Genomic DNA, 9420 nt, shown 5'->3' on the forward strand with positions numbered 1-9420 from the left:
AAATCGGATGAAGAAAAAAGTGATATTGCTACTGTTGTATTTGATGATGATGATGTTGTTTTGATGACTTGTGTAGATGAGACTTAGATTTTGAAAGGTGATAAAGGTTGAGTTTTAGATTCTGTTGCTACAGTTCATATTTGCAATGATAGAAATTACTTTGTAAAGTTGGATGAGAATGAAAAGTATGGGAAAATTATGGTTCCTAATAATGAAAAGGTGTAGATTCAAGGCATTGAGAGTGTTTGCCTTAGATCTCACAATAGTGTTATTAGGACGCTTCATCATGTAAGGTATGTACCGAGTTGTAGCTACAATTTAATTACTTTGGGTGAGTTAACTTCTCGAGGGTACACATATTATGGTAGTAATGATTCATTGAAAGTATACAAGAATGATAGTGTAATTCTACAAGGGAATAGGATCAAAAATCACTTGTACATGCTTCATGGAGACTCAGTTGCTAGGATCCCTGTAATGAAAGAAAAGAAAAAAAGTAAGCGTGTCAGCTTTGTAGATATTGTTGAAGTGTTTGGAGATTTAAGTCAATGGAAGATTTGTTGAGATTTGCCTTGAATCTCATAATCCCACATCGAAAATTAGTGAGTTTTTTTAGTTTGTCTTGTATCCCACATAGGGAGTTTAGTAAAGGTGTAATGGGTTTTACCCTTATAAATAAGATGTTTTAGTTTTGGTTTGATAATCTCAGATAGTTAGACACTAAAAAATAGCTAGGAAAGTAGGTTATTAAAAGGGTGTAATTGAATTTTGGGTTAAGTTTTGAGTAAGGAGTTTTTAGAAACTTTTCTCATTCTAAAAGTCTCACAATTATAAAAATTTATTTGATAGTGAATTATGTTTGGAGTAGACCATTTTAAATTGGATCGAAATAAATATATTTATATGTTTTTATTCTTGATTTAAGCTTGCTATTTTACGTGTAAGTTTTATGTGTGCATGTTGATTTTTCTAGCAAATGATATCAGAACTGTGTTGATTTCCTAACAAAGATAAGGTTGGATTTGTTTAGGTTCATTTTCTGCTCTGAAACTTCACAATACCGGTTCATTGTGCATAAGAACTTATCAAGTCCTCCCTTGCAGCTTTTAGGAAAAAAAAAGCATCATCTGCAAACAAAATATGAGATAAAACTGGACAATCCTTACTTAACTTGACTCCTGTTAACTTTCTAGACTCTATGATTTACACTCCTAGATAGAACATCAATTACAAACAGCAAAAGGTAAGGGGAATCAGGATTCCCTTGCCTTAGACCTCTATATAGAATAATTGTGCTAGAAGGCTTTCCGTTGACAATAATCTTGTAGGAGACAAAAGAAACACACTCTATTATCCGATTTACCATTTTGAGTCAAAACCCATTTTATCATAATTGCCTTTAGAAAGTGCCATCCTACTTTGTCATATGCTTTATTCATATCCACCTTCACTGCCATAGCATACTTTTTCCCTTTCTTCTTCATTTTCATATAATGAAAGGCTTCATTTGCCACCAAAATATTGTCTTGGATCTGCCTTTTTTCCATAAATGCACTCTGGTTTTGTGTGATCAAACGTCCCATCAATGGCTTTAACCTATTCACCATCAGTTTTGCAATTATCTTATAGGAGAAATTGCAGCAGCCTATTGGTCTAAACTGAGCTACTTCTTTAAGGCTTTTCACCTTCAGAATTAGTACTATACTAGTTTTGTTTATTTCCCTCAACATGTGTCCCTTTTGGAAGAAACTCCTTACAGCCTTGATCACACTTTCCTTCACTATCTCTCAATACTTATGAAAAAATACCCCATCATACCCATTTGGTCCCGGTGCTTTCAACCCCCTAACCGATTTGCTGAGCATATAATTTCCTTATCATCCAACCTTGCTACTATCCCTTCATTTATTTACTTATTTACAAGTTGTGGAATCATTTCCATGATCTGCAGTTTTTTTAGTCACATATGGTGAACAACTCTTTATAGTAGGTATTAAGTTGCTATAGAATCTCTTCCTCATCCTTTACCCAACCTCCATCTTCTCCTTTTATCCTTAGGATGTTATTTTTGCTGCCTTCTCTGTTTGGTCTTTTAATGGAACAATTTTGTATTTTTATCCCCTTCTTTTAGTCACTTTACCCTTGGTCTTTGATACCAATACTTCTCCTTCCATTGCCACAAGCCATATATTTCCTTAGTCAGCTGTTCTACCCTTTTACAACACTGATCTGTCATATCTTTGTCCTGAATTTTAGCCACTCTCTTCATCATCTTTTCAATCTGCTTTTTGTTGGTCGAAAATGCTTTCCTACTCCATTCGATCAATAGTTTCTTGCACCTTTTCATTCTTTGCACTAGCTGAAACGCATGTGACCTCTCTATTTGTCTACTTCATCCTTTCCTAATCACCTGCCCGCATTTTTTTTTCAGTCAACTGAATCTCATATTTGAACATCCTTAGACTCCTCTTATCCACATAATTCAAGTAGACTACAACAGGTGAATGGTCAAACCCAATAATCGGCAAGTTAAACACATAAGTTCTTGGGAACACCTCAGTCCAATCCAAATTTACCAACACCCTATCAATTCTCTCCTTTATTAGCTGCTCATCTCTTTTATTCATCCATGTAAACCTTTGTCCCTGAAAATGGACATCCACCAATTTACAATTCTCAATCACTGTCTGAACCCTTTTATTTTCCTCTCGGCTCTTATCTTCCTCCTTCCTTATCGTAGTTGTACAGAAAATCATTAAACTTTCCTACAGACACCCATGGAACTTTAATGTTTCTAGACATGTCTTGAATCATCTTCCATACCCCTTGTCTTTCTTCAAACTTTAGAGGACCATATATCAGAAAAATCACACACTGACATCTTTGTTCTCTACTACACACCTCTATATCTATTAGATTCTTGCATTTTCCTTTAATATTCACCTTCAGTTCTTCCTTCCACTAAAGTGCCAATCCAACCACTAATTCCTTCTGGTTCTATATGGCACTTATTTTCGAACTTCACTTTCCTCTTCGCTACTTCTAGCTTCCTTCCCTTATTCTTTGTCTCCATAAAAGAAAGAAGCTGAGGATCATGCTTTTTTTTCAACTCCCAAAGAGCCTCCATTGTCAAGGCTGATCCTAAACCTTGATAGTTCCATGCTATAACTTTCATGGCCCTTTGGTAGCTATTAAGGGACATTCCAGCATCCTCTTTCTGTACCGTGTCGATCCAGCCCTTTTCATTTTCAATATACACCTACCATAAATCCTTATCCTTCTCTTCTCCCTTTTTATTCCTTCTCCTATTCTCCTCACTTTACTTTTCTTCCTTTTCCACCTTTCATTTTCCATTTTGCTACTCATTACATGTAATAGATTAAATATAATAAAAACAATGTTTTTAAAACAAAAAAATATAGTAGATTACTACAAATTTAGGATTTTGAATTTTTTTTTTATTTTCAAAAGTATTTCATTTTTTATATATGAAACGTAATTAATTAATTAAAATAGTAATAAATTAAATTAAATATTTTTAATATCAATGATGTTTCTCAATATGAAAATGTAATAATAAATATAATATTTATAATAGATTATGTTATAACAATTTTGAAGACCATTGGACGAAAATTTTAAAAAGTTTGAAAACAAGTAGAGTTGTCACTAATATTTTTTGTTAAGTGTGATTTGTTACTTAAAAAGTTTATCTTTTTAATAAAATAATAAACAAGTTTAAAGTTTTTCAAAAAGATATTTTAGTATACGAAAATAGAGTTAGGTTCGAAAGTCAGTTATACATTAAAAAAATTTAGCACCCTCACAATGTCCGTTTTAAAAGTAGTACCAATAGATCATATGTTATCATTTATATTGATAAAAAAATGTCTTAATTCCAATATTTAAAAAATGATTCCTTCAAATTTTATATTTTATGAAAAATCATTTTTTATCTTTTATTTAGGAATAAAATGAAAATTCTTAGTATCGAAACATTTTCTAATTCTCCAATATATAAGCAGAATTTCAAAAAATATTTCTTTCCTTTGGACTTCATATTAATTCCTCAAAATTTTAGCATAATATTCTTTTATAAAGAATAATTATTGAAAAGCCCTCAATATCTATGTAGGATTTCAAGAATTATTTTTATTTAGGAATATTAGTTTTTTCATTTTTTTTAAAACGAATTTTGTAAAAAGGCCACCATTTGTTAATTTTTTGAAAGAAATGAAATGCAAGCATGCATCATATGGAATAGATATATGACATAAGTGTAAATTAAATCCATGCAATAAATTAAATTTATCTAATACACGTTTAAATTTAATTCATTTTATTATCAAACAACCTTTTATTTTGGAATAAGATGAAATTTTTCAGTATTGAAACATTTTTTTACTCTTCAATGTCTAGGTACAATTTCAAAAAATATTTCTTTGCTTAGAATTCTCACAATATTCCTTTAAAATTAGTGTAATATTCCTCCATAAAATGTAATTATTGAAAAGTCCTCTAATATCTAGACAAGATACCAACAATTATTTTTATGTAAGAACATTAACCATTATTTGCATAAAAAATTAATTTTCAAAATTTATAAACCAACAATTTACATTATTATTTCAAGTCAAAGTGTAAGAAATAAGTAAATGATGTAAATACAAATAATTAACCAACTTGACCTATCTTACATGCATTTAACCTTATTATTATTATTATTATTATTATTATTATTATTATTATTATTATTATTATCTCCCATTCTAAAGAAAATCAAGGATGAAAGAAATTTTATTATATTTTATATTTATTTTTGTGAAAGAGAATTTCCTTTAGTTCCCCAATATTTAGGTAAATTTAAAAAAAAAATTATTTCTTCAAAACATTATTTGAATTCTCTTTAATATCTAGGTAGGGTCTCTAAAATCGTTTTTTTTTATGTTATTTTTTTTCCTAAAAGAATTTTTTTTTTTAATTTTTGCATCACTATTTCACATTTATTATCAATGCAAAAAATCATCCCATCATCGAGAGAAATTTTGAAAAGAAACCAAAACATGATTGTAAAACTAAATGGCTTGCATGAATGCATAATGAAATACTTGCCACATAGTAAATGTTAACAAAAGGATTCTCCAATAAATATTGTCTTATAAAACTTGAAATTACATCCATGAAGAGTTTTAACATCTATAGTTTCTAAAGGAAATCCTTGATCTGTCGATACTAGTCTTGCACCTCATCCAAAAAGTTTGGCAGATGTGGCCTTTGTTCTCCAATCAAAAACATTCCTGATTTCAATTATTTCACCATTTCCTCCATTTTTATTACTTTGTAGATGGCTTTACTAATTTGTTCAAACATATGCTTCAAATGTTCTTGTTTTGCCAATAACACTTGTCTCAATCTTTCACCTCAATCCCAAAACTAAGCATATACTTGAAGTTGCCTATATTCATCAATCAATTTTTCCATCGACATCTATTAGGGAGACAATTGTTCTCCTAATTCATTGACAGAAACTTGGAATGAGTCTTTCTTTCCTCCGACTTTATCACATTCCTTTTTTCAATTTTGTAACTCAATTTATGACTGCTTGATTTCTTTTTGGAGGTATCCTAGCTCAATAGTAATGGATGAAAATGTATGGCTTGAATTTTCAAACATTTCTTTCCACATGTCTAGCTCTTAACCAATCTTTTGGACCTCACCATTTTGTCTTTTCAAATCATTTTTTAATTTTTCCATCTCTTAGTGAAGTCTTTTATTTTCATTTTTCAATTCAGTCCTCTTTTCTTGGAGATTTTGTTTAGCAATTTTCATATCTAGCAAAGGATCTCATAGTATAAATTCAATTAGGCCATTAAAAATTTTAGTTGAAGGGAGCATAATGTCTTTGGCTCACCTAATGTGCCAAACAAAATATTCTTAAGTGATAATATCTATACGTCTCCCTTTGTATATCCAAATAGTTTGCTTCTAAGCTTTAGTGATATCCTCTATCTTATTCAGAATACCTACTTCAATATATAAAAATTCTAATTGGTTGAGCCCATGTGTCATTGGGATAAATTATTCATAAACTGATTGCCTTCACACCATTATTAGAACATAACTGACAGCACCCTATAAACCTAAAAGAGATACCTAAGGTTGATTCTTACAATTGAATAGTATCAAGTCATATGACATCCACTGTGCTCTCCAACCAACATCTTAACTTGTAAACTTGCATAAAGTTAAAATCTAGTCATTTTTTAACTTTGGCTTTAGTCATTTATTTTTGCGAAACTTTTGATAGGTATGTAAGTAGTGAAGTAAGGCTTACAAAATTTAGCATTTTAACTTTTGAAGTGGCTTCTCATCCAAATATACAACAATTGTAAACATCTGATGAAGCACCTATTACTTTTTCATCGATAATGATTCAAAGATCCAATAATTTCGACTAGAATTACTAGTGTCACATTTATCTAATGCTCCACTTGGTCAAAAAAATCTACAATTACGGCTTCAATGTGCCTTAAGAATTTAAAAAATATCACCATCCCATGAAAAGCTAATGCCATCATGCTCATACTCAATCATTTTCCATATATTCAATATGGTGGTCTCGTAAAAAATTTCAAGGTGTATAAGTACCTTCATTTTTTTACTTCACACATTTATCAACCTCTTGCACAATGACTTTCATTATATTGGCAAGCTTTTTACTATAGCTTGACTTTTTATTTTTTTAGTAGATCTTATTTGGGTTCGAATGACTGAGGAGAAACAAAACTGAATATTCCTTAATTATTGGTACCATATCCACTTCATTAAACACGAAGCATTAGTTCGAGGGATCTCAAAACTATACTATGGCTAGAACCAAATTACTATTGATAAACATTGAAAAAATTAATGCCAAATCTCTGTACTTATTATAAAAAGCCTCTTATTTTGCTTCACTCCAATGTTTCCAAATACTGGTCAACTCAGTGAAATCATTTTGTCTAAGATTGAGACAAATCATTTTTGAAAGAGTGGATACATGTTCTCTTAGTAAACAATCTCTCTCTTTACGTTGGGTGTCTTCAAATCTGACTTTTAAACTATCAAAAGTATCATACTGGATAGGTGCAATCATGGCTTATAATGAACTCTCTATGGATACAAGTGATCACCTCGTTGACAATTACGATGTAACAAATACCTACCTATATGAAGATCAATAAATGCAAATGCATGAAAATAAGATGAATCAAACAGAACAATGCAAATTATAATGTCAAATTTTATTGTTAAAAAGTGTTCTTTCATGTGTCCTAGTTTGGATCATAGCTCTACAAAATGGGTTGACATAGCTCTATCTTAAGGCATGTTTCTTAGGATTTTTATATGCTGGGCTTGAATATTAAATAGGTTAAAAGGCTTTTAGATTGTTCCTCATTGTCATCCATGCTGGATTAGCAAGGCACCTTAATCTTTACCTATTATAGATTACAAACAAAAAAGGTTTAATTTGAATGAAAACTTTTTCGCTAGCCTATATGAAGGTTATCACCTCATAAAGGTGATAGGTACTCTACTTCTTCTTAAGAAGGATTGAGCTCTAATCGAGTACTTATGCATACATATACACGTGTAGTGTGTTTGAAGGAACAAGTAATCATTTTACACCAACTTAAATATTTGATTTTTTCACAATAATTGTAAGTCAATAAAAATAATAATAACATTAGTAAAATAAGATGACTTGAAAGATTGAATAAAAACAAAAATAATAACAAATTAGACCATAAATAATTCCTAAGGCAATACAAAGTTACTCATTAGCTTAACTCTTTTGGCATGAGTCCCCAATGAAGTCATCAAGCTGTCATAACTTATCGATCCAGGGACTCAATCTCTAAATGTTAAATATCAAAAGTCACCACTAATCTTTTTTGTTGAGATATGATTGGCCACCAAGTTAAAATAAACCTTTTTAAAGAAATCCTAAGTTCAGTTAAGACTTCTTCGAAAAGATAAGTTTTGGTCTACATTGTAGAGCTAAATTTGAGAGTACAGTTACCCATAAGGAAGAATTAACACCTCTGCAACGTCCGTCTGAAGACGATACCAAATAACTTTGTGATGCACTAAATTAGTCTCTAATTAAATAGTCGTTTGTTTTGTTGTTGTTGTTGTTTTTTATTTATTTAATTTAATTATTTAAATATAAAAAAATTTTGTAAGATTTTTTTATCATTCTGGTAAAATCTTTAGAAATTTTTTCTCACTTCAAGAGTATTCAAGAAACTCATTTGTTTTTTTAAAGAGACTTCGTCGTCAGATTGATAAAAAATTTTATAAATTTTATTTAAAAATGCTTTAAAATTTTATTAAATTTTTTCTATTATAAAATTTTCATCATTTTAGCAAAATTTAAATATATTTTATTTTTTTATATATTTTTTAAAAAATTTCTTCTAAAGATCGCTTGTTCGTAATCTTTAGAATTTCATGAAGACTTTTTATTATTTTAAAAATGATTTAAGTCATAAATTATCCATCATTCTAGAATAATTTACACCAAAATGTTTTTATTTTATTTTATTTTTTAAAAAATTACCTGTTCGTAATTTTCTTTAGAATCCTATTATTGTTCTTATTTATTTTGATTTTGTAAATTTTATAACATTTATATTATTATTATTATTATTATTATTATTATTATTATTATTATTATTCTTTGTGAATTTGTTGTTTTATTTTATTTTATTTATTTTTTATTTATTTTTTGAATTTTTCATCATTCTGGTAGAATTCAGAAATAATCTTCTGTAGAAAATTACTCGTTTCTAATTTTTTAGATTTTTTATTGTTATTTTTTTATCTTTTTTATTTTTGTTTTGCTTTAAAATAAATATTTTTAAAATTTTCTTATAAATTTGCCTTCATTCTGGTAAAAAATAAAAAACTTTCTTTTATAAGTTACACGTTCGCAACTATTTGAAAATCTATTGTTATTTTTTTTTAATTTATTTATTTATATTTTATATATTCCTTTTATAATTATTTTTTTAAATTTCTCAAAATTGAATTTTCTTAAAGTTTGTTAAATTTTAGGGTAGAATTATGTAAATAAATTTTAGTTTAAATATTTTTATTTTATAAATATTTTATATTTCAATAAATTTAATTTTTTATTTTTTATTTTATAAATATAAAACATAAAAAAATAAAAGAAAAAATTAAAAATAAAAAAAACAGCCAATCAATGGTCCAATGATGGTTCAGCCAGTCCAACGAATAGTTTTCTAGCGATTTTTCATGGTCCAAGGTTATTTATAAACTTTTTGATGGTCTGGTCCAATTTAGTTAGAGTGATCTAGGTCAGAGGAAAGATGAAAGTCATAGGCCAATTTGCGTAGATCCAGGGTCAAATTT

This window comes from Durio zibethinus, chromosome 4, assembly GCF_047325235.1.
Source record: "Durio zibethinus cultivar Kanyao isolate XHJ-2024 chromosome 4, ASM4732523v1, whole genome shotgun sequence".
NCBI lineage: Eukaryota > Viridiplantae > Streptophyta > Magnoliopsida > Malvales > Malvaceae > Durio > Durio zibethinus.